Source organism: Rhinatrema bivittatum, chromosome 7 (assembly GCF_901001135.1).
Source record: "Rhinatrema bivittatum chromosome 7, aRhiBiv1.1, whole genome shotgun sequence".
In the NCBI taxonomy this organism is placed as follows: Eukaryota; Metazoa; Chordata; class Amphibia; order Gymnophiona; family Rhinatrematidae; genus Rhinatrema; species Rhinatrema bivittatum.
This window is the reverse complement of record NC_042621.1, coordinates 58,679,259-58,705,153: the sequence shown is the minus strand read 5'-3', so window position 1 is coordinate 58,705,153 and position 25,895 is coordinate 58,679,259. Positions and strand designations below refer to the sequence as shown.

Sequence of the window (25,895 nt, the reverse complement as noted above, 5' to 3'; positions counted from 1 at the left end):
AGGAGACCTTTTTCTCTCTCTCTGTCCATGCTCTCTGGAAGGCCTTTCGCTCTCTCTCTCTCTCCATGCTCTCTGGAAGGCCTGTGTCTTTGTCCTTCCTATGTTTTTCTATCTGTCCATGTGGGAGATCTGTGTCTTTGTCCTTCCTATGACAGTCTGTTTTTCTATCTGTCCATGCTCTCTGGGAGGCCTTTCTCTCTGTCCATGCTCTCTGGGAGGCCTTTCTCGCAATGTCCATACTCTCTGGGAGGCCTGTGTGTTTGTTGTTGTTATGATAGTCTGTAGTCTGTTTTCCTATCTGTCTTATCTGTTTTTTCAGATATCATTGCTCTTCTTGAAATTGCCAATAACAGGTGTACAATACTTTTGTTCCCAATCTCTGTTTTAGCAGCAAGCAAGTAAAATGGAGACCAGTCAAAATGCTGATGGCCAACTGGACGGACAGATCAATGGAAGGAAATGAATGTTGCCTCAGGATGACAGACAGGCAACTGTGCAGGAAGAGCTTGCAGGTCCCACTGGTCACTAACCTCCACAGAAGCGTGTATGTAATATGTGCTTCTCATGCGGAGAAGTAGCAGCTGAGCTGGAGCACCTGTGAGAACTACAAGGCACTCTTCAAATCCAAGTCTTATGCATTGACCAGGAAGCAAATCTGGGTGCAGATTGCATGAGAGGTCAGTCCCCAGGGGGTAAAGACACGGGATTTCCAGCAGATTCAGCACCACTGGCGTGACACCTACAGGAAGGTTAAAGAGAAGGTGGGTAAAATTGTGGCTTCATGAAAACGGACGGGTGGACCTGCTTGTGTTCTGACATTGACTTCCCTGGAGGAGCTGATCCTGTCAACTATGCACCCAGAGGTGGTGGATGGAGGGTCTGCACCCGATGGGTGTGACTCTGGGTGACCGAAGGTATGATTTTCAAACTGACTGCCGTGTTTACATTGTTTATTTATTTTTCTGGTGCTTGGGTTTTCAACATAACTAATTATTGACCTTTTATCCATTCCTGCAGCTGCACCAGTAAACAATGTGACCACTTAGAATATGGAAGATGATGTGAAAGGAGATTCAGACTCTCCTTCCACACCAGACATTTTGGTTAAGAACCCTCCCACTGAGAGCAAACTGGTCGAGGACACCCTGTTATGATGCTGCTTGCAGGCTAGGCCAACAAGCAGCCTCTCACCTTGCAGCGGGGCCCAGAGGCTGCTGCTGCCGTCGCTGCCAACCGTCATCACTGCCTCCTGTGCCTGAGCGCTGCCCCATCCATCTTCCCAGCCTGGAGGCCGCCGCAGCTGCTCCTCTCCTGCGGCCTGGGAGCCGCTGCCATCTTCGCGGCCTGGAGGCTGCCATCAAGTGCTGCCAGGCTCCCCGACACCGTCCCTTGCAGCCTGGAGGCCGCTGCCTGTCTTCCGCGGTGGTCGGATCCGCTGCCATCCAGCCTTGCGATCCGGAGATCGCCCACGCCTTCTTCCTGCATGGCGGGCTGTGCCACCATGCTGCCACGTGACAGGAGGCTGCCGACATGCCTCTTCCATGGCCCGGAGGCCGCCGCCGTCATCCAGGTCCTCTTCTGTGGCCAGGAGATCACTCCAGAGCTTCTCTTCCTGCGGCAGGAGGCCACCATCATCTTCTTTTCTTCGCGGCAAGGAGCCGTCGGGTCCCACTTCTTCGTTGCGACATGGATGCCACTCTCCAAGGTCCTGCCTTCCTCCTTGGTGTGCAGCAGCAGCGCCTCTCTTTACTTTTTAAAGGGCTAGCGGTGGGCAGTCCTTCCTGGCTTCACTTGATCACATTCGTCAGGCGTCTCCCTCTTCAGCCCTATAAAGAGGGCCTTCCTTCAGTTCATCTTCGCCTTCACAAGGAGCTGGTCTGCTCCTGGATTCTCTATTCCAGCTCTTCGTTCCAGGAGACCTCTGTGATCCTTCCTCGCTTCTTCAAGGCATTCTGTTCTTCATTGGAATTCCCTTGTCTTCATCTGTGGTTCCTGATCCTTCGTCTTCATCTTCGTTCCTTGTCCTGGTCACTCATTGGTTCCTGCGCCCTTGTCTGTCCTGTCTTCAAGATGTTCCTGTCTTCATCTTGTACACTGCTGAATATATTCAGCTATCTTAAAGTTAGCTGGATTAGTTTGCCCCGCTAATATTAGCAGAGGTGTATGGGTAGGGCTGGTGGAAGCACTTGGTGGCAGCCTAGAGCACCATTGGTTGAGGGGTGGCAACGGCATTGTCTCTCCCTACCACCCACATGGGATGGGAGAGAAAGTGTCATGGTATGGGCCTATGTGGGCAGGAAGAAAAACAGCACCTCCTGGCACAAGTAGATGCAGTATTGACCCCAGGCCTGCATGGCAATAAAGAGCAGGAAGAGGAGAGGTGGCAGTGTGACTGAGGTTGGTAAAAATAGCACCAACTGAGCAGCCGTCAGGAGGATGTGAAGCAGTGCGGCCCAGTCCATTCAGGAAGAAACTTCAGCCGGGTCCCTGTTCAGCAAGAGGCAGAGAAATGGCAGCCCACCAGCCTGAAAAAAGGAAGAGTACAATGGGCCATAGGGGCTGAAAGAGGAGGCTGTTGCTGATGGCCTTGAGCTTCTGAGAGAGTGAGAGAGAGTATGTATGTGTGTGTGTGTGTGTGTGTGAGAGAGAGAAAAAGAGAGAGAGAGAGAGAGAGAGAATGTATGTGTGTGTGCTTGAGTAAGCAAGTATGTGTGTATATTTGAGAGAGAGAGGAGAAAATGTGTGAACAATAACCCCTATCCTCTCCCCCTGCTAATCTACAACAATCTCAAGGCACCCAGAAACAAAAGATCTTAGGTATGGATAACAGGATTTTTTTATTCTTATTCATTTTCATTATTGTTTGATGTGTTTGCTGTTTTTAAATAGTTTATTGGTATTTGGAAAATGTGTATGATTTTTAAATTACTGGATTATTTGTTCAATTCATTGGCTGTTTTGAAATATTTATTCTTATTATTAGTATGGTTTTACTCTAGTGATAATTTATATTTTTTTATTTTACTGTTTACTTAATTAGGAAAGATGATTTCTGTATTTCCATTGTTTCACTGCACTCAGAATCTGGTTTCTCGTGGTTTCCGGTTCAGTTTTTGTCTATACTTTTCTATTTATAGTTTATGGTGTCTTTATTTTGTATTTGGTGAGGGTCTGTCTATGTTCTGCTTGTGTGATCAAGGTGAGGTATTCTGCTAGCCTGTAGTTTCTGTGTAGGGATCTATAGCAACCTGGCTTGTTCTATTTTCTAAATAGGAGGTACATTGATATTATAGAGCCTGGTGTATTATTTGCAGTGTTACTTTTTCATAGGTAGGGTGGTTACTTTTTGAGCGCTGCCAATTAGCGCTGTTTTGATTGGGAGGTTTGCTATATTGAAATTGTACTACGGTTTATTCATTGCTTTATGAAGGCCACGTCTACACCCAACTAACATTACAATAGGCCTAATACCAATTCCAAGTGTCCTTTTTACTTTTTTTTCTGCAGGGTTTTCTGGTTGGCACCACAGCAGGACATGTACATATAACATACATGTTATAAGTGATAACGTTTACCTCAGAATGTACTTTGAATGTTCTTTTTCATGTAAATTATTATAAATGAATAACTTTTAATTGTGTGTGAGGAGGGTGTAACCCAGAGGGGAAGGGACAGCAGGCTAATACCCTTGCACTGGTCCTGTGTATGGACCGACCAGTTAGCCTGATAAATTAACTCAGTTCCTCCCAGTTATCCCCCCTGATTGCCCCTGACTTATCCAGCCAAATTTTAGCAGGCTAAAAAAGTTACCTGGCCAGAATTTAGCCATATAAATCCCCAAAATTTTCATTTAGCCGGATAACTTCTGAGTTAGTCAGGTAAATGCTTCTGAATATGGACCTAATCATCAATATATGACACCAGAACTTCAGCAGGCAGAAACATAAGAGCCCTCTGATGAGAATGCCCAATAACAGCACCCAGAAAAATCAACTCACTAACATTTAAACCAAATTCTGCTGCACATCCAGCAAGATTTACAGAGAAATAAAGGTCCAGCCTGCAAAAATAAACGAGAGGGAGTATCCCTATATTTCCAATAATTACATTCTGTCATTCTTACAAGAATACAAAAGAGTGAGAAAAGAAAGCAAAGCCCAACAAAACAATTTTAAACCAGTAATGAAAAGAAGACTTGGAAGAAGAGATGATAGTCACAGGCAGCCATATTCTTTTGTAGGCAGGAAGCCTAAAAACAGGAGCCACAGGAAGCAGGGATGCTGTGTCAGACTAAAAAACCAAGTGCAGTAGCAACAAAGGAAAGTTCAGCATGTGACCATCTTATTTGTAAGATGAATATCAATATATTTCTTCAAGTCTTCAGAATGACCATGCCTGTTCTAATTTGTATGAGAGTCACTGCAGGCAGAATGATTGCATGTTGTCTCTCTGGAAAGCAAAATAGAAAATACAAAACCCACCGCAACAATAATAATCCAATGAGGAGTCCGGGAGAGAATGCACAAAATGAGAATGTTAGGTCAATGCCATAATATCCACTTGCAAGTAGGCACTTCAAAGAAAGATGAGGACTCAGAAGCTTTACGAGTGCATAAGAAAAGCACAGCAGCATTTAGCATCTGTGTCACACTGAATGTGAAAAAGTTAGCAGTGAGCCAAAGTTCAGGATGTGACCATTGTTTGGGCAATGGTTATCGATAAATGCAATTCATCAGGATCCATAAAGTCCTTGGTGTTATGACTGAAGGTCAGTCTCATCCATGCAAGGTATATCGGACCATATCTTGTCAACATTTTGTTTAATTGCACACACTGCTCAAGAAATGTCATTCTCTTTCTTAACTGTATCAGCAGCAAAAAGTTTATTACCTTCCACATGACTGCTTGATTTCCACTTATGACAGCAACAGTTTAAAATTCATGGCCCATGGTTACTTCCAGGTTCCAATTTGGCATGATGGAATGTGATGGGCACTTTCAATTTCAAAGGCCTTGGAGAGGAGGGAAGAATTTCTTTAAAATCGAAACTGGATGATCACCTTCCACGTTCTGTCTAGTAGCTAAGGATGCTGATGTTCTGATGGCTCATATTTTTTGTATCTTTGACGTTGCTCTTATTCTTCTTTATCTCCACAGCACTTTATTGGTGCCAGGTGAATCATAGGGTCCAAGATTGTGATACGATTTTCCATATTGTCTAGTTTCTGTTGAACTAGACAATTCTGTTGTACAAATTGGGCTGTAAACACAATCTCTCTTTTTTTTAACTCTTTATAATTTTCAAATCAAATATGCATAAGATATTCAATATAGAAACATTGAAAACAAAAATATAGAATAATCAATTCAAAGGAAAAATATTCAAAATGCCACATTAGACCACAATATGTAGGAGGGGGGAACATATTGGAAAGGGCCAAGGGGAATGGTTTTAAAACAATATGCAATATACTCAATAACAGGAAGGTAGCTGCTTAGCAGAAAAGCAACCCAATTTATACAATATCCACTCTATCCGTATTAGGAAGGGTCTGAATACCCTGATGAGCTTCCAAAAAAGATTTTAACTGGATAGGATCAAAGAAAACAAATTTGGTAGAATCAAGAGTTATTACACATTTACAGGGATAACGAATAATACAGGTTGCTCCCAAGGAAAGAACTAAGGGGGGTCATTTATCAAAATGCGATAAGGCATTTTTGCATGCGTTAAGGGCTTATCGCATGCGAAAAGCCCCATTAACACATGCGAAAACGTGTTTAACGCATGCGATCGCACCATATCGTATGGTGCGATGCAAATTCAGAAAATAGGAGGAGTTAGGGGCAGAGAGTGGGCTGGGTTAGCCTGTCTGTGAAGAGCTATTGCACAGCTGTAATGCTGATTTTAACTACACCTCTTTGAATTGTGTTAGGCTGTGTGATAGCTGCCGTGACTGTGCAGTAAGGTTTCATTGCCCTTTGCAATGTCTCCTGTAAGGCCTATTTCAGGTGCATTGAAGGGGAGAGAGAGAGAGAGAGAGAGAGAGAGAGAGAGAGAGAGAGAGAGAGAGAGAGAGAGAGAGAGAGAGAGAGAGAGAGAGAGAGAGAGAGAGAGAGAGAGAGAGAGAGCCTGGCCATAATGTCATGGCCCATAGGTAGGTATTTGTATCCCTATGGTAGGCCCACCTAGTAACTCGAGGTGGGGATTAGGTAAGAGTGTAGGGGGTTAGGGGCCACTTTGACATTCTACGTGACACCTACGAACAGAACAGTGGTCTCATGAAGATTTGATGACCTTCGGAGTGAGGAAACTCACTCCAAGATGAGATTTGGGCAAGGTTCTCTCAACTTAGCTTGATGTTACCCAGGTAGAGAGTCCATCAAGCTGGGTTGAGAGAACCTTGCCCAAATCTCATCTTGGAGTGAGTTTCCTCACTCCAAAGGCCATCAAATCTTCACAAGAGACCACTGTTCTGTTCGTAGGTGTCAAGTAGAATGTCAAAGTGGCCCCTAACCCCCTACATTCTTACCTAATCCCCACCTCGAGTTACTAGGTGGGCCTACCATAGGGATACAAATACCTACCTATGGGCCATGACATTATGGCCAGGCTTGCTCTCTCTCTCTCTCTCTCTCTCTCTCTCTCACACACATCTGGGACCATTAACAATGGTCCCCCAGTGGTTGAATGCAGGAAATACAACAGGTTGGCACTTACTGCAGAATCTGAAAAGGGTATTGCAATTTGTGCTAACTTAGCTCTTTCCACAGGTGATTAGTGCAAATTGCAATAAATGCTATATTAGCATAAAACACACCCCTTTTGCTATCGCATGCGGTACTTACCGCATTTTGATAAATCCAGGCCTAAGTCCTTAATTGCTAAGAACTTCTTTCTCTGTTCTTGCATTGGCTTTGTTATATCTGGAAAAATACAAATCTTTTGGCCTCTAAATAAACAGTCTTTATTGCGAAAATATAAACACAAAATATTATTGTGATCTTGCATAAAGACAAATGACACTAATAATATAGCTTGATCATTCACAGTTTCTTCTCCAGAATTTTCAAGAAAATCAGTTACATTAGAAGGAACATCCACAGCATTGTTATCCAATGATCTTCTATTAGCTAGAAGAAATAAAGATCTTCTCTCTAGGAGGAAGTGCTTTCTCTGGAATTTTTAGAACTTCTTTTAAATACATAGAGAAAAGATCAGAGGGTGCATTCAAAGGAATTTGAGGAAAATTAAGTATCCTCAAATTTGAAGATCTAAGAGAATTTTCAATATTCTCAATTCTACGAGAAGTAGAAGACAAGTCTTTGATGACATTAACTTGTACATCTTGAATTTCTACTATAGTAGTTTTCACCTCAGTCAGCTTCTGTTCCAAAGAAACCAGTCGCGTTTCAAAAGTTTGAGATTTATTAAGGTCTGTAGTTAGGGAAACCAAAGAGGTGAGAGATTTATTGACTAACATTGGGACAGTTCAAAGACTGTCCATAGTGATATCATCAGGCTTAGCACATTCAGAAAGATTAGGAAAAACTATAGAAGGAGTCCCAGTAGATATAGCAATATCTGCCAAACAAGCTTTCTTCAAATTCTTCATCAAGGGAGATAATAAGACTGAACTTTCTTCGACAAGCTGTGCCCCTCGAGGCCCTTCTTTGGCATCCAAATGCTGGAACTGCACTGTCAAGATGGAAGAAACCGGGCCAGATGAAAAAACGGAACCTTCCAGGTCCCCAGATGCTCCTAACAAGGCCTCAACCAAGGCATCATGTTCAGCGGAAGGGCATGAAGTGGAATGGTGATCGGGGCTAAGAGATATATCTGCGCCGGGGTTCCCAAGTCCAGCCAAGCCAGATTCAATTACCAAACTCCGGATGAATCGCACTTTAGTCAATGATGTTTGGTGGAGGGGAACCGGCGAACTTGCTGTCTTTCCTGCTGAACAGTTCCTTTCCGTTTCCCCATTGCAAGGAAAAAGGATATCAGTGGAAATAGTAGAATTATACCGGGAATTCCCAGGAGCTGTACTGAAATGCGTCTGCTATGCAGTGGCCATCTTGGTTCCTCCCCTAGACATCTCTTTTTTTTTCTGTGTAGTCTCATGGTTAAGATGCAACATTTGTTTTAATGGAGCCAATTCAGCTATGACCATATCCTCATTTTTGTTATTAACCAGATAGAAATGGGAAAAGCCACTACTTATCCCTTGGCATTAGCAGCATGGGAATCTATTTAATGTTTAGGTACTTGCCAGGTACTTGTAATTTGGATTGGTCACTGTTGGAAACAGGGCTTGATGGACCCTTTGTCTGACCCAGTATGGCAAATCTTATGCTCTGGCAACATTTTCACACAAGCAAGTGGATCACGTTTGGCCTAGCTATTGCAAATGCCAACTCAGATTTACTTAATTGTGTAAAATAGCTTTTGCTCTTAAGTTGTTGGGTGTATGATTTCACCACCGAGGAAACTGAAGACAAGTCTCTGAGGAGACCTCAAATTAGGCAGCCATCTTGTTCGGGCTCACCAGTGCATCCCAATGCACTAACAATTTGCAGTTGCATCAGACAAATATAAGACTGGCTTAAGGTCAACTGAACATCATTTATTTTATTTATTTATTTATAGATTTTTATATACCGTGGCACGTAATGCACATCACCTCGGTTTACAGCAAACAGTAATTCAGCCATAGGCTTTACAATGAACATAAGTGGAAAAAGCAAGATGCTTATTTAACAGAAAAACTAGGAGTATACATATCAAATACATATGTGTAACAATGTTAACTAAAGTCTGTCTTGAAGGGAGATATTTCTAGGGAATAAAGCAGGTAGGTAAAGGGGGAATCATAGAGGTGGAAAGGGAGCAAGACCCACCCTGCTGGTCTGAATCCCTTACCCCCCCCAATGTCAGAGGGGGAAGGGAGTTCGGTGGGGAAAGGAAAGGGAAGGTAGAATGGAGGAATCAGGAGTAGGTTGAGCAGCGAAGTATGTAATTTGCATGAGTCCCATCCTTCAATGGAAGGCTTTTCTAAACAGCCATGTTTTTAGGTTATGTTTAAATTTTCGGTGGCAGGGTTCTAGATGCAGTTCCGCGGGCATACTGTTCCACATTTTGTTTCCTGCATTGATGAGCGAACGTTCTTTAGTGGATGCAAGTTTAGTTAGTTTAGGAGAAGGGATCGGCAGTCTGGCCTGATGTTGGGATCTGATTGGATGGTTTGTTTTTTTGAAAGACAGGTGCTCAGAGAACCATTGCATGTTTTGGTTATAGATAGCCTTATGTATCAGTGTAATCGATTTGTATATGATCCTTGATGCTACGGGTAGCCAATGAAGGGATTGAAGCACAGGAGTGATGTGATCGTGGCGGTGTGTGTTGGTGATGATGCACGCTGCTGCATTTTGAAGCATTTTTAATGGTTGCAACGTGTTTTTTGGTAGGCCTAATAGCAAAGTGTTGCAGTAGTCAAGTTTATCCCCAGAGCTATTGGGGGGAATCTATTGGAATTTTACTGGCAGGTTGGGGTAGTAGAGGAGAATAAAAAGAAATTCAAAAAATCCAAAACCAATTCAGATGAGGTATATATGATTGGTGTGGCATGTGTGGTTTATGAGAATGCTAAGCCAGGTAACGTCTAGAAAACCACTTTAATAAAGACAGGGGCTGCAACATCTGGCAAAGATGGCTGCACTGTTTCTTTGAAAGCAGCAAGGAAGTCTTCGGAACCTGAATCGTTAAAAAGTTCACTACTGATGTTTTTGGGGTTTTTTTTTTTCATATTCCATCCCAATGGCACACTAATTAAAAATAAATAAATAAATAAAATTTTCCTTTCAAGAAAGATAATTGGAACTAAGCCGAAAACAAAAAAAGAGAGAGTCCCAAGAAGAAATTTCTCTTGCCCTGAGCCAGAATAAATATATTCAGGGAAAAAAGCTTTTAGTAGGTAAAGAAAAGCCATGCATGTGTGTTGGTGACTAAGCCCCTGGTGCTTCGGTTTGGAGAGGGAGCTGAAGGGTACTGATGGAGGTTTAGGGTGGCAGCCCTGCATTTGCACCATGAATTTCACATTTTATTTTCATTGTTCTTGTACTGCCAACATCAGTTTCGTACAGTCGTATAACTTTATCCACAACAAAAGCAAAAATAGATAAAACAATCCTTGTACAGATAACACAAACAGTTACGTCAGAGAGACGTCATGGCATAACTATTTCTCTCCTGAATAAATCCTTTTACGACAATTGATATTCAGCAAACCCACAAATGTCTGATTGTTATTTGTCAAATGATAATTCAAACTATGGGGGTGAGGGTAGGGAGGACAAATCAACCCCAGATTATTAACAGCAGCTACAATGAAAAGGCTGAAAAGATTTCTGTAACTGGTAGCCCAAATCATTCCAAATGATGTTTCCTTCGGAAAACCTAACAAAGCCAGTTCACCAAAAAGTGTACTGGATTTTGAATAATAGCATAGTGCTATGGAAACTTTCTCAATATGCATTAGAATAATCAGCAGGAAGTCTATTTTTCTTGGGATATCAAGAATTATTTAAAAGATTCTATTTCCTTTCTTGTTAAAAATAAAAACAATATTTAAAACAAAGAAAGAAAAGAAAATATTCTTTTGGCGTTCAGGAAGTCTCCATAGTCTATATTGAGACGGATTTCCATTAAGCATGCAGCAGCGAGGTGGTTAATTTTGACTGAATATTATGCTATATAACCATTTGGCATTTAACTTGAAAAATGACTTTCTGCTTCACCTGTCAGCAGCCCAGTTCTCATCAAATAAGTGAGTGAGAAAAATTTTTAAATTTCAATTTCCTGATGCTATTAGAGACTACTTCTTCCATATTTAAATAGTTTAGCAGTGCACACACGTGTTTTGGTATTCATGCCATGTATCACACAACATGCTATTACAATAGCTTTTTTTTTTTTTTTGTTTAAAGGGTAAAGAGATGCAGGAATCTTTATCTTGGGGTTAGGAAAATGTATTACAGGAACATGGCAAATCAGGTGTCTGAATAACTTTCTAGCAGAGTATATTAAGCCTTTTTGCAATACAAGGAATTTAAAGCACTCACGGGCCAGATGTTTGAATGGGTTTCTTCCACTTGATGTCCATGGGAAAGGATGCTTAGCAAATCTGGCCCTCGAGGTGACTAAGGAGGTCATTCTCAATAGCTTCCGCACACGAAAAGTCCCTTTTTGCGTGCGATAGGGTGATCGGGGCGGAGTCAGCCCCGGAAGAGGAGGAGTTGGGCGGCACCGGGGCCGATGCTGCAGAGACATCGCTGGCAGCGAAAGTTAAGGACACTTATAGCCGCCAGTTTCGTGCCGAATAACTACACCTTTTATGATGTAGTTATTCGGTGCGAAAGCCGGCAGCCAGCGCACCGCAGTGGTGCGCTGGCTGCCGGCTTTCCCAAGCCCACTCTCCGCTTCATCCCCCCGCCCCCCGGTACCGTACGATTCACTATTCTCTGTGGGGTACATTTTCAAAAACAGCGCGCACGCGTACTTTTGTTTGCGCACCACGCGCGAACAAAAGTACGCTGGATTTTATAAGATACGCGCGTAGCCGCACGTATCTTATAAAATCCAGGGTCGGCGCACGCTGCCTGTTCCCTCCGAGGCCGCTCCGAAATCGGAGCGGCCTCGGAGGGAACTTTCCTTCCGCCTCCCCTCACCTTCCCCTCCCTAACCCACCCCCCCGGCCCTATCTAAACCCCCCCACCATTGTTGGCAGATTTTCACCTGCCAGAGGCAGGCGTAAATCTGCGCGCGCCAGCGGGCTACTGGCGCACCATCACCCAACCCAGGGGCTGGTCCAGAGGCCTCGACCACGCCCCCGGGCGCATAACTTATGCGCGTAACCCTTTTAAAATCCGGCGATGTGAGAATAATGAATCCAGGCCTAAGTCAGAGAAAAGTAAGGAAAGCTCAGAGCAACTGATTACTATAGTTATATAACAGGTCCTCATTCCTGCATTCATCTGTTTTTGGTCCCTTTTCTATAACAATTATAATCATGTAAAGCATGTAAGAGACTTTTCTTAGTTCACTTTTCTGAATGTCTGTTTGAGCTGAAAAATCTTATTTGCCTCAGCATACTTGGAATGGGACCGATCCATCAGCCTTATCAGAATTAAATGAACCAGAATGCATTTCTCTCATGATGTTTATCTAGCAGGATATTCCCAAATTCTAGCAGGATATTCCCAAATACCCAGAAAAAAAAATACAGGAGTAAAAAATGATGATTACTGATATGTCTGTCTGGCAGCTTCTCCCTGTTCCTGTGGACTTACAGCTCAGCCAGAACCAGACCAAACCAGGGCTACAGAGTCATGAATTTTAAGTTACCTGAGTTCCCCAGCCCCCACCCCATCTTTGCTGTTACCAATAAACCAGCCATCACTGTAACAGTCCTTGGTGGAGGGCCATGCATCCTTAATCTTTACCCAATGGGATTTCTCCCACTCCTACTCCCACCTCCACCACCTCCTCCCACATGGGCTAACATGGACCATCATACTGGGAACCAAAAGGCTCCTCCTTTTGATAAAACAGCTGTCCAGCATCAGTACTGATGCTGGAAAGCTATGCTGGTAATTCAGTATTGAAATTCAGTCTTAGAGAGCCACAACCAAGTCGGGTTTTTGGGATTTCCACATTGAATATGCATGAACTCTGTTTGCATACAATGGAGGCAATACATGCAAATAGATCCCATGCATATTCACTGTGCAAATCCTGGAGACTCTTGATTTAAGGTACGGTCAAAGTTCCAAGATGTCTATAAACCTGTGAATGCAGAGGTTCGTTCCATAGAGTCTGCTTACTCATGTGGAATTTGCTGCCATATACTTACATTAAAATGTGTTTTTAAAATTTATATTTGAATTTTTAAAAAAGCTAATGACTGAAAATATTTCAATTTTTTTTATGGAAAAAAGCTCAATATTTTCTAAATCTGCTGTCAGTACTTCATGCATATTTAGTATCTCACATTGGGCAGACCAATCAACCACAATTTATTTATTTATTTAGAACTTTTTTATACCGACTTTCATGTTGAAAGAAAACATCAAATCGGTGTACATGTAACAACAGAAAGAGCCCAAGGCATTACATAGAACAATGCTGCACAGGGCATTACATAGAACAAAAGCAGGAGGTTACATAGAACTGGGAAAAACCGGGGGGAACTGAACGGATAAATTGAACGGATAATTGCAACGGCAATGGGAGAAATTAACAATTGATAAAGGATGCGAGTAATTGAGGACCTTTGTCTTATTAGGACAAAGGATGAGAAACCTGCATCCAACATGAATGCAGATTGATGAAATAAATAAAATAAAGTAGAAGGACAGTTATAAGATCTGGGATCAATTAATGCAGTAAATCTAAGTCCAGATATAAGTGGTTTGAGATGGGTAGGAGGAAGGAATGACTAACCACCCCGCCTGGGGGGAAATCAAGGGTTTTCTGGGAGAGGATCTAAATCCAAGGTTTTCTGGGAGAGGATCTGTCTGGTGGGTGATGAGATCTAGTGCGTGACGAGATAGGGCATTCCAGAGTTGGTGGAAGGATCATGATGTTATGGAAAAGCCTGTTTGAATAGCCAGGTTTTAAGTTTTTTTTTTTTTAAGTGAGCAGGCAATGTTCTTGCCAGAGATCGGAGGGAAGGGCGTCATTGTGATGGCCCAGCGGTGGATAAGGCGCGCTTCCTTAGGGCTGTCTTGACTGGGGGGGGGGGGGGGGGCAGATCTGATCGGTCTGGAGGATTCATGAAGTCGAAGAGGAGAGGTCAGCTCCAGTGGAGAAAGATTGCGAGTAGCTTTGAAGATTATCATGAGGACTTTGTAGAGAATTCTAAATTTGATGGGGAGCCATTGTAAGTTGCGCAGAATGGGGGTGATGTGCTCTCTTCTGTTAGCGTTGGAGAGGATCCTTGCGGCCGAGTTCTGGACCATCTGCAGGGGTCTGATAGATTTGGCTGGGAGGCCTAGCAGTAGCGAATTGCAATAGTCGATTTTTGAAAAGATGATTGATTGTAGAACCGTCTGGTAGTCATGGAAATGGAGAAGGGGGTTTCAATCTTTTCAGGACTTGTAGTTTGAAGAAACAGTCTTTTGTAGTAGTGTTGATAACGTTTTTTAGGTTGAACTGATTATCAAGCATGATGCCGAGGTCTCTGACACGTGGAGAGGTTTTTATTTGTGATGAGATTGGGGGATTGTTTAGACCATGGACGTCGTCGTGAGAGATGAGAAGGATCTCCGTCTTGTTAGTGTTTAGAACTAGATTGAGGCTGGTAAGTAGGTGATTGATTGATTGAAGGCATTTGGTCCAGAAGCTGAGGGTTTTGGATATAGAGTCTTTAATGGGGATTAGTACCTGCACGTCGTTGGCGTAGATATAGTAGATTAGTTTGAGGTTTGAAAGGAGTTGGCATAGCGGAAGGAGGTAAATGTTGAAGAGCGTTGGGGAGAGAGAGGAGCCTTGTGGGACTCCCATGGAGGAGCTGACCAGATGAGATTCTTTATTGTTAATTTTAACCTTATAGCATCTATTATTAAGGAAGGACTTGAACCATCTGTGTGCTGTACCAGTGATACCAATGTCTGTGAGACGATCTAAAAGTATGGCGTGGTTCACTGTGTCGAATGCTGTGGATAGATCAAGGAGGGTGAGAAGGTATGATTGTTTTTTTTCAAGGCTGAGGATGATAGAGTCGGAGAGTGAGATTAGAAGTGATTCAGTGTTTAGTGTTTTTCGGAATCCGAATTGAGTTGGGGCTAGAATCTTGTGCAATTCCAGGTATTCTGATAGTTGTTTGTTGACTATTTTTTCTAGTAGTTTTGCAATAAATGGTAGATTGGCGATCGGATGGAAGTTAGCAGGATCCGTTGGTGACAAGTTTGGTTTTTTTAGCAGCGGTTTGAGGATCGCGATCTTAAGTGAGTCCGGGACTAGCCCTTGAGCAAGGGAGCAATTGATGATATCCGAGATATACTTCGCAATGATTTTGGGGATGGAGATGAGGAGATTTGAAGGTATTGGGTCTGCAGGATGAGATGAAGGCTTGACCTTCTTGAGCATGCTTTCAATCTCCAATGAAAAGGAGGGCTCGAATGTATCAAGTCAGGAATTTTGCTGATTAGTGGGCTTATAAGAGGGCTGAGGTTGGATATTATTGGACTTAAGTGGTGCTACCAGGTTGGTGATTTTTTTTATCAAAGTAAATCGCTAATTCTGTAGCTTTTGATGAGGCTTGATCATCAGGAATAGTTGGTGGGGCTGATTTAGTGAGAGATGAGACGTACGAGAATAGGGCTTTAGAGTAAAAAATGAAGTGATTAATTTTTTGGGAGAAAAAGTCTCTTTTTGTCCGGAGGATCGGGTTCCTGTACAGGTGCATGGTGTTTTTGTAGGCAGCCTGGGCATCCATGGAAGGGTTTTTGCGCCATCTATGTTCTTTCCTTCTTAGTTCTTGTTTGAGACCATTCAGTTCGGGTGTGAACCACAATTCTTACAAGAAGGAGCAATCTTTTTGTTTCTTTCTCTGAAAGACATGGTAAGGAAAAACATCAGTTAACTTATGTAAGTAAATAGCAAATACATGTACATTCAACTCAAGTTCTGAACATTTGAAGTTAAATAGATCTGCAAAGGTGAAGATAGAAAATCTTAAGACTGTACAGGTGTTGCATGGTTTTGCATTTAAGCAGTATGCAAAATAAAGCAAACCCACCAAAGTAACATTTAAAAGAGGTCCAATAAAGTTTGATTTCTTTACATATAAATAGCTTAGAGGCTGTAATAACACGTTTTTCAATATCTGATTTTCCTTGCATACTTGGGCACTGATATTTTCTGACTTCATTCGTCTATGAGTACTGATTATAGGGTGACCTTGAAAACAAAGCAAGTTCTAATTTCAGTGGCTGTGAGAAAGGGAAAAAAAATTTCCCAAAAGAGTAATGAGACCGGTACTGCTCCTCTTCCTGATGCGGCTCAGGAGGGGGTCAAAGAATAAGGTCACTGATTGATAAGAGAATTCAGGGAAGCATGGGATTACAGGACTAAGGTGAAATACATAGTCATGTAATCAAGAAAATATGGTATTAATTAATCTGGAATGCATTATACCAATTAATGCAGAGTGATGCAATACTTTAAGGACAATTTTTAAAATCACTTGCCTGGCTAAATAGTGATCTGAGCTTGTAAATTGACTGCCTGAAATTGTCTTCCTTTCAATATGCTCCCTGTTCCACGCGCAGGTCACCAGAGGCAGGCAGAGCTCCGGAGTCTCAATGCATAGATGAGACGATGGTGCAAGGAAGAGGGATTCAGTTTTGTTAGGAACTGGGGAACCTTTTGGGGAAGGGGGAGTCTCTTTCGAAGGGATGGGCTCCACCTTAACCAGGGTGGAACTAGACTGCTGGCGCTACCTTTAAAAAGGAGATAGAGCAGCTTTCAAAGGGGAAAGCCGACAGTCGCTCAGCAGCGCATGGTTCGGAGAGAGGTATCTGCAGAAGATACTAATGATGCATTAGGGCATTCCAACAGTGAGGTTCCAATAATAAGAAAAGTAGTCCAAGTGCCTGTAACTAAAAACTCACCTGAGCTAAAAAATTCTAACTTATCCCTATCAATTAAAAAGCAGAATGAAAATACAAAAAACAAACTTTGACATATTTGTATGCTAATGCCAGAAGTCTAAGAAGTAAGATGGAAGAATTAGAATGTATAGCAGTGAATGATGACATAGACTTAATTGGCATTTCAGAGACATGGTGGAAGGAGGACAACCAATGGGACAGTGCTATACTGGGGTACAAATTATATCGCAATGACAGAGAGGAGCACCTGGGAGGTGGTGTGGCGCTTTATGTCCGGGATGGCATAGAGTCCAACAGGATAAACATCCTGCGTGAGATTAAATGCAAAATTGAATCTTTATGGGTAGAAATCCCTTGTGTGTCGAAGAAGACTATAGTGATAGCAGTATACTAACATCCACCTGGTCAAGATGGCGAAACGGACAGTGAAATGCTAAGAGAAATTAGGGAAGCTAACCAAATTGGTAGTGCGGTAATAATGGGAGACTTCAATTACCCCAATATTGACTGGGTAAATGTATCATCGGGACACGCTAGAGAGATAACGTTCCTGGATGAAATAAATGATAGCTTTATGGAGCAATTGGTTCAGGAACCGATAAGAGAGGGAGCAATCTTAGATCTAATTCTCAGTGGAGCACAGGATTTGGTGAGAGATATAATGGTGGTGGGGCTGCTTGTCAATAGTGATCATAATATGATCAAATTTGAATTAATGACTGGAAGAGGAACAGTATGCAAATCCACGGCTCTTGTGCTAAACTTTCAAAAGGGAAACTTTGATAAAATGAGAAAAATTGTTAGAAAAAAACTGAAAGGAGCAGTTACAAAAGTAAAAAGTGTGCAAGAGGTGTGGTCATTGTTGAAAAATACCATTCTGGAAGTGCAGTCCAGATGTATTCCACACATTAAGAAAGGTGGAAAGAATGCAAAATGATTGCTGGCATGGTTAAGGGGGGAGGTGAAAGAGGCTATTTTAGCCAAAAGATCTTTAAAAGTTGGAAGAAGGATCCAAAAGAAGAAAATAGGATAATGCATAAACATTGGCAAGTTAAATGTAAGACATTGATAAGACAGGCTAAGAGAGAATTTGAAAAAAAGTTGGCCATAGAGGCAAAAACTCACAGTAAAAACTTTTTAAAATATATCCGAAGCAGAAAGCCTGTGAGGGAGTCATTTGGACTGTTAGATGATCGAGAGGTTAAAGGGGCACTTAGAGAAGATAAGGCCATCGCAGAAAGATTAAATGATTTCTTTGCTTCGGTGTTTACTGAAGAGGATGTTGGGGAGGTACCTGTACTGGAGAAGGTTTTCATGGGTAATGATTCAGATGGACTGAATCAAATCACGGTGAACCTAGAAGATGTGATAGACCTGATTGATAAACTGAAGAGTAGTAAATCACCTGGACTGGATGGTATATACCCCAAAGTTCTGAAGGAAATAAAAAATGAAATTTCAGACCTATTAGTAAAAATTTGTAACCTATCATTAAAATCATCCATTGTACCTGAAGACTGGAGGATAGCAAATGTAACCCCAATATTTAAAAAGGGCTCCAGGGGTGATCCGGGAAACTACAGACCGGTTAGCCTGACTTCAGTGCCAGGAAAAATAGTGGAAAGTGTTCTAAACATCAAAGTCACAGAACATATAGAAAGACATGGTTTAATGGAACAAAGTCAGCATGGCTTTACCCAAGGCAAGTCTTGCCTCACAAATCTGCTTCACGTTTTTGAAGGGGCTAATAAACATGTGGATAAAGGTGAACTGGAAGATGTAGTATACTTGGATTTTCAGAAGGCATTTGACAAAGTTCCTCATGAGAGGCTTCTAGGAAAAGTAAAAAGTCATGGGATAAGTGGCGATGTCCTTTCGTGGATTGCAAACTGTTTCCTAACAGAGAGTAGGATTAAATGGACAATTTTCTCAGTGGAAGGGAGTGGACAGTGGAGTGCCTCAGGGATCTGTACTGGGATCCTTACTTTTCAATATATTTATAAATGATCTGGAAAGAAATATGACGAGTGAGATAATCAAATTTGCAGATGATACAAAATTGTTCAGAGTAGTTAAATCACAAGCAGATTGGGATAAATTGCAGAAGACCTTCTGAGACTGGAAAATTGGGCATCAAAATGGCAGATGAAATTTAATGTGGATAAGTGCAAAGTGATGCATATAGGGAAAAATAAGCCATGCTATAGTTACACAATATTAGGTTCCATATTAGGTGCTACATCCCAAGAAAGAGATCTAGGCGTCATAGGGATAACACATTGAAATCGTCGGTTTAGTATGCTGCGGCAGTCAAAAAAGCAAACAGAATGTTGGGAATTATTAGAAAGGGAATGGTGAATAAAACGGAAAATGTCATAATGCCTTTGTTTTGCTCCATGGCGAGACCGCACCTTGAATACTGTGTACAATTCTGGTCGCCACATCTCAAAAAAGATATAATTGCGATGGAGAAGGTACAGAGAAGGGCTACCAAAATGATAAGGGGAATGGAACAGCTCCCCTATGAGGAAAGACTAAAGAGGTTAGGACTTTTCAGCTTGGAGAAGAGATGGCTGAGGGGGAATATGATAGAGGTGTTTAAAATCATGAGAGGTCTAGAACGGGTAGATGTGAATCGGTTATTTACTCTTTCGGATAATAGAAAGACTAGGGGACACTCCATGAAGTTAGCATGTGGCACATTTAAAACTAATTGGAGAAAGTTCTTTTTTACTCAAAGCACAATTAAACTCTGAAATTTGTTGCCAGAGGATGTGGTTAGTGCAGTTAGTATAGCTGTGTTTAAAAAAGGATTGGATAAGTTCATGGAGGAGAAGTCCATTACCTGCTATTAATTAAGTTGACTTAGAAAAAAGCCACTGCTATTACTAGCAATGGTAACATGGAATAGACTTAGTTTTTGGGTACTTGCCAGGTTCTTATGGCCTGGATTGGCCATTGTTGGAAACAGGATGCTGGGCTTGATGGACCCTTGGTCTGACCCATAATGGCATGTTCTTATGGTTAAAAGTGCAACTATTGTCTCATGACGCACCTATTTTAGCCACACTGATGTTCCCGGGAACATGTTTGGGGTAGTGCTGGAAAATAACACCCAGGCTGGATAACTTTCAAACAAATGTGCAAAGCAGCATATAATTGCCTATATTGCCGTGAGCAGATCCACACAAGTATTTTATAACCCAAGCATATAAGTGCATTTTATAAAATACGCGTATCTCTACCTTCCAACATACACATATATGTTGGCTTACATGTGAATAAATAGAATGCATTGAAAAAACATATATCAATGCATTAAGGTGTCGATTTTCTTAACCGCGCGCGTGCGCCCATGTGCGTGTGGTTCCCGGCGCGCGCATGTGAAGCGATGATTTTATAGCATGTGCGAATTGGTGCGCACATGTTATGAAATATGATTCCTGCATGTGCAGGTGCGCCGGATTTTAATATCTGTGCGTGCATATGTGGGTGGGTGTCATCTCCCGCACACAAGGGAGGGTATTTTACAAAAATACACGTGGCGCCGCAAGTAGGCCTTTCCTTGTTCCAGTCCACTACAATTAAGGAGCAGACTGGGAGGGATCTTCCATATCCCCCTACCTACCCTTTCTCCCTTTTCCTCTCTCTGTTCCCTGATCTCTAAACTAACCCTATCTATCCTAGAATTTTTTGTTTTAAAACTTACCGTCTCCTCCAAGTAGGTGTAAGCTCCATGTGCTGGCCGGCTGCCGGCATGCGTCTCCCCAGGGCAGGGCCTAATGGCTGCTGTCCTGGCCAGCCTCCTCCCTGCCCCTCCCCCACAGACCTCGCCCCCTGGCCTGGCCCGCCCCTTTCATCAAGCCTGGAACCTCTGTGTGTATCTGGAGATACACGCGTGGCCAGGCCATTTTTAAAATGTGCTCGGCGCTCGCACGGCCCGGCCATGCAAATATCTCCCAAATTTTACATGCACTGGGCTTTGAAAATTCGGACGTAAATACGCATACTTTTCCTACCAATTTAAAAAATATACAATTGTATAATTTATGCACAAAAGTAAAGCATGACTTAATCATGCAAGTCCTAATTTACGTGCATAAGCTGGCCAATTTTAAAACATGTGCTCTGTCTTTTTCCAGGTCATGGAGCCCTTCTTGGTTCTTCAGCCTGAATTCCACCCCAGTTCATCCATACCTCCCACCCAGTTGGTACCAACAATAAACACACTAAATATGACTTACGACATATAATTAGCAGGTGGAAAAACACGTGTGTACGTTGGCAAATGTACACACTTGTCTTTTAAAAAGGCAACATGCGTGTTGGCTCCACCCTGGAATGCCCGTAGACTGCCCCTTTTTCACACGTGTGCATGTGTGCACAAAAACAAAAATATGCAAATGTTTTTACTTTTATAAAATACAGAATGCGTGAGTAGAGGCCACTTGCATGTGCATATGCTAATTTTTCCTTCCGTAACATTTTGAATATTCAACCCATAGATTGTATTTGCAAATCTATGCACATAATTTTCTGTAGAAAATCTACCTGCAGTATAAGCAGGAGCAGAAGCCAGGGCCAGCGCGAGCAGTAGTTGGTACTAGGCAGTCGCCTAGGGTGCTGGAAGTGGGCATGGCAAAACAAAGATTTGGGGGGCGGTTAGAGTAGGGCTGGGGGGGAAGGTTAAGGGAAGGGGTGGGAAGGTCAGGTTAGGGGGAACGGGGGAAGGCAGCGCGGCTTGGTGAGTGTAAGGTGCACGATTGTGCACCCCCTTGCGCGCGCTGACCCTGATTTTATAACTTGCATGCGCCTGCGCAAGTTATAAAATCGGGTGTACATGTGCGCACGCCGGGTAGCTCATGCACCTTTTAAAAATCTACCCCATACTGTTTAGAATAAATCAAATAATATATTTATCCAAAAAAAGTATTGGATAAGTTCCTAGAGGAAAAATCCATAAACTGCTATTACGGTAATTAATAGGGATGTGAATCGTTTTCCATATCGTCTTAACGATAGAAATCGTGTGGCAGGAGAAGAAAATCGTGTTTGGCACGATTATTTCATTGAAAAATCGTTAAAAATCGTTTTTTCCGATTAGTGCGCACTAACTCGAGTTAGTGCGCACTAACTCCCCGTTAGTGCGCACTAACTCGAGTTAGTGCGCACTAACTCAAAATGATACAAATAGACACTTTCCAGGTCACTGAAGGTCAGTTAGGAATGAATATGTGTTCCTATTGGCTGGCAGCCCTCTTATCTATTGATGTTACCAAGGTTTCCACTGAGGTGATGGTTGGGGGGATGGGAAATGGAACTGGAAACTCATGAACACCAACAGAAAATGAAACAAAGTGTTCACACTTCCCAGGTCAGTAAAGGTCACTTAGGAATGAATATGTATTCCTATTGGCTGGCTGTGCTCTTATCTATTGATGTTACCAAGGTTACCACTGAGGTAATGGTTGGGGGGATGTGAAATGGAAACAGTTGGAAGCTTGACATGTGATGATCAGCACTCACGTGACTAGAACTTCTTTGTTTATTATTTTTGTTAGCAGGCACCTGAAATGCTAGTGCATGTTGAATTTGCCAATCACTGTGCATTTTAGAAAGGTGGTCCTGGCTGGAACTGTACACAGTTCAAATATATGTAATTGATTGTTGGTAAGTGTATTTTTTAAGTAGCCACACTGGCACAAGTATGTTTACTTTTCCTCCTACTTAACTCACTAGCTCAGCTTTGTAAGAAGGGCTTCTCTGCTTGAGTGAGGGTCAGGCAGCTCCCCCCTGTCTGTGAAGCCAGCCTCTCACTAGTAATGCAAGGAGGGAGCTGTCTCAGACTTCACCATCCTCCTCCCCCCCCCCCCTCACCCACACACCATTCACTAGCTGGGACATGGGGGAAGTCAGGAGTGAGGGTCAGGCAGCTCCCCCCTGTCTGTGAAGCCAGCCTCTCACTAGTAATGCAGGGAGGGAGCTGTCTCAGACTTCACCATCCTCCCCCCCCCTCACCCACACACCATTCACTAGCTGGGACATGGGGGAAGTCAGGAGTGAGGGTCAGGCAGCTCCCCCCTGTCTGTGAAGCCAGCCTCTCACTAGTAATGCAGGGAGGGAGCTGTCTCAGACTTCACCATCCTCCCCCCCCCCCCCCTCACCCACACACCATTCACTAGCTGGGACATGGGGGAAGTCAGGAGTGAGGGTCAGGCAGCTCCCCCCTGTCTGTGAAGCCAGCCTCTCACTAGTAATGCAGGGAGGAAGCTGTCTCAGTCTTCACCATCCTCCCCCACCCCCTCACCCACACACTATTCACTAGCTGGGACATGGGGGAAGTCAGGAGTGAGGGTCAGGCAGCTCCCCCCTGTCTGTGAAGCCAGCCTCTCACTAGTAATGCAGGGAGGGAGCTGTCTCAGACTTCACCATCCTCCTCCCCCCCCCCCCTCACCCACACACCATTCACTAGCTGGGACATGGGGGAAGTCAGGAGTGAGGGTCAGGCAGCTCCCCCCTGTCTGTGAAGCCAGCCTCTCACTAGTAATGCAGGGAGGGAGCTGTCTCAGACTTCACCATCCTCCCCCCCCCCCCCTCACCCACACACCATTCACTAGCTGGGACATGGGGGAAGTCAGGAGTGAGGGTCAGGCAGCTCCCCCCTGTCTGTAAAGCCAGCCTCTCACTAGTAATGCAGGGAGGGAGCTGTCTCAGACTGGTATCAGGGTTAGGGCACTGTGTGCAGGAAGATCACAACACTCCTGGTATTAATAGGGATAGGGCACTGTAAGAGATGACTGTAGTAGATTGAATAAAGATCTGATGTTTCTGCTCTCCTCACACCAAACAAAAACAACACACAAGCAGAGAAGCCCTTCTTACAAAGCTGAGCTAGTGAGTTAAGTAGGAGGAAAAGTAAACATACTTGTGCCAGTGTGGCTACTTAAAAAATACACTTACCAACAATCAATTACATATATTTGAACTGTGTACAGTTCCAGCCAGGACCACCTTTCTAAAATGCACAGTGATTGGCAAATTCAACATGCACTAACATTTCAGGTGCCTGCTAACAAAAATAATAAACAAACAAGTTCTAGTCACGTGAGTGCTGATCATTACATTACTTTTTTTGTCAAGCTTCCAACTGTTTCCATTTCACATCCCCTCAACCATTACCTCAGTGTTAGCCTTGGTAACATCAATAGATAAGAGCACAGCCAGCCAATAGGAATACATACATACATATTCATTCCTAAGTGACCTTTACTGACCTGGGAAGTGTGAACACTTTGTTTCATTTTCTGTTGGTGTTCGTTAGTTTCCAGTTCCATTTCCCATCCCCCCAACCATCACCTCAGTGGTAACCTTGGTAACATCAATAGATAAGAGGGCAGCCAGCCAATAGGAACACATATTCATTCCTAACTGACCTTCAGTGACCTGGAAAGTGTTTATTTGTATCATTTTCAGTTAGTGCGCACTAAATTGAGTTAGTGCGCACTAACGGGGAGTTAGTGCGTACTAACTCGAGTTAGTGCGCACTAACACGATTTAACGATTTTTAACGATAAATCGTTAGAATTTCTATTGTATCGTGCTCTATAACGATTTAAGACGATATAAACATTATCGGACGATAATTTTAATCGTTGAAAAACGATTCACATCCCTAGTAATTAATAAGCATTAGTAGCTTGTGATTTATCTAATGTTTAGGTACTTGCCAGGTACTTGTGACTTGGATTGGCCACTGTTGGAAACAGGATACTGGGCTCGATGGACCCTTGGTATGACCCAGAATGAAATATCTTATGTTCTTATGTTGGATTCTCATGTTATGTAAATCATTACATAGAACAACAAATCAAACAATTTATATTCTTGTAATTTGTTTATTAACAAATTACAAGAAACAAGATAGATTTATAATATTTAAGGAACCCATAGTCTAAACCCTAGCAGGAGCAAATGGCAACTTCTGCATTAAACATGCTGACTGCAGAGAACTTAGTCCCACCTACCTGCTGAAGGGATAAGGATGTAGAAGCCCAAATCAGCTCTGAATGGGTGTGAGTATCCATCATAAGCTGCAGCCATCACCGATATAATTTTTTGCATTTGTCAGGATCCAACTCAGACCCAGATGGAGATCCCACCTTGTCTGTTGAAGGCAGGAGTGTCCAGAGTTCACTAATATTTCTTTCATGTAGTTTAATCTGAAAAGGGGGAGAGGGAGATCCCATCTCAGCCACAGAACCCAAAGTATGGACATCCACATCCCTTCTCCCACCCTTGACCAATGATCAAAGTCAACCCAAAACTGAGGTTGCCAAGAAACCAGAAGAAGGCCATATAGACTAATTTGAGTCCCAGCTCCTCACATCACTTGACTTGGATTTTTGCTTTTGCTTTAATTAGGGGATAGAAGACATGGTGGGTGGGAAACTCCAGGTCTGCAGAGAAGGGGGAAGCTGATGAGGGCAGCTGACAACCATCCTAAATAGATTAGGTCACTGGCCTGCCTCTGACATGCCCTCCCACTTGATCTCAGCCTCCTGGCTGCAGGGGTCATCTGCCCCCCTCTTGTCCTTCTCCCAGCATTGGGGACGAGAGTAAACCAATGTAGCTACATGTCTGTGGTCATCTTAGATGTGTCATGGCCCAAGTTCCATCACAATGCCAATTCCCAGCTCCTTTAGCACTGGTTCAATAGAACAGCATAGTGTCTGTAAAGTGGGTCTCACCTATGATCTGCAATTCATGTGTGTCCATAATAACTAAAGATTCTCATCCTCTCAAAGGAAATGTCACAGGCACAGCAAAGAAGAACATTTTCAATCTTCTCACATTTTTTATTTATTTATTTATTTATTTATTTATTTTAATTTGTGTGTTTTTACATACCGAAGTTTGGTACAGGCCTTCACTCCGGTTTACAGAGAAAACAACTTGTTACAGTGAAATTCATAACATATAAAACCTATACTCATATATTCATAAGAAAAACAGTGTTATAACATAAAACAGTGAAAGTCATAGCATATACCGGTAGATATATATATACACACACACACACACACATTTTAAGCATTATCTCCATATGGTTTACTGGATCCTAGGGGGAATTAAAAATTAAATTCAAGAATTTCTCAAACTGCAAAAAACACCGAGACAAGCTTTCCAGCCTGGTAAGCTGCCCCCTTCCTATTCTGGAAGCACCA

The 25,895-nt window shown here is 42.8% G+C and overlaps 1 long non-coding RNA gene across 1 annotated transcript in view; it reads left to right on the top strand.

Annotated features, from left to right (window-relative positions):
* The first annotated feature begins 409 nt into the window (after positions 1–409).
* LOC115096124 overlaps positions 410–25,895 on the top strand; it is a 156,164-nt gene continuing 130,678 nt past the window's right edge. Inside the window, exon 1 of the long non-coding RNA XR_003857981.1 lies at positions 410–761. This is a non-coding gene — a long non-coding RNA (uncharacterized LOC115096124). The remainder of the gene's footprint in view (positions 762–25,895) is intronic.